Source organism: Diaphorina citri, unplaced genomic scaffold, assembly GCF_000475195.1.
Source record: "Diaphorina citri unplaced genomic scaffold, Diaci psyllid genome assembly version 1.1 scaffold21489, whole genome shotgun sequence".
NCBI lineage: Eukaryota > Metazoa > Arthropoda > Insecta > Hemiptera > Psyllidae > Diaphorina > Diaphorina citri.
In genome coordinates this window covers 1-872 of record NW_007398837.1, presented here as the reverse complement: position 1 = coordinate 872, position 872 = coordinate 1, and the positions used below count along the sequence as shown (strand labels likewise).

General features: G+C 35.7%; 1 long non-coding RNA gene across 1 annotated transcript; it reads left to right on the top strand.

The window, feature by feature from the left end:
* Positions 1-457, top strand: LOC113473259. Its single transcript, XR_003395283.1, has 2 exons — positions 1-31; positions 230-457. It is a non-coding gene; the product is annotated as an uncharacterized LOC113473259 (long non-coding RNA).
* The last annotated feature ends 415 nt before the right edge of the window (positions 458-872 follow it).

The following is an 872-nucleotide window of genomic DNA, read 5'->3' as shown; positions in this document are numbered from 1 at the left end:
GGACCTGCAGCCATTAGTTCACCAATTCAGGGTAATTTTCATAATAATTTTGACTTGCCAGATTTTATTACTTTTAACCATCACAATTATTACATCAGAAAAAACTGTTCATGTTCTTCTTTTTCTATGATATAGTAATAAAATATGAGACAAAATGTCCAGTGTGTGTGTGTTTTTTTCTGAGGAAAAAATAAATAATAACTTGTGTACCTACTTACATATTTTCCAGGTGGTGTGTTCTTCCTTACCTATGATGGAATCAAAACTTTCAATTCCAAATACTTGAATGGTCATGCCAATCTACAACTTCCACTGCCTCTAGTCCATATTATGAGTGCTTCCTGTGCGGAAGCCATCACCTGTGTAGTGAGAGTCCCCACTGAGATCATTAAACAAAGGCGGCAGGCCAGTATGAAGAACAAAACTGCTTTCAATATAGTGTACTCAGCCATTCAACAAGAAGGTATAAAATAGTCAATATTTCATAAAATTTGTTACCAATATCCAGAATAAATCCTTTCTTGTCTAAAGTCTTAAACTAGCAAACCATTGTCATTTTAGGCTGCCAACTTGGGTTGTACGCAGTTCTGGGAAAAGCTTATTTCTACAGTCTTAAACTAGCAAACCGTTGTCATTTTAGGCTGCCAACTTGGGTTGTATGCAGTTCTGGGAAAAGCTCATTTCTACAGAGCATTCAAATTCTATTTACTTGAATTTTTTGATAAGGAAAACTGTATAAATGGAGGTCTTATTACATATCCCAAATTCGAATTTCAAGAACCATCCTTATTTGTTGCGGATAATATTCACCCTGGGTGAGAATTGAACCCATGACCTAGCACTTACAAAGCATTACATTCCAAGTGAGCTAG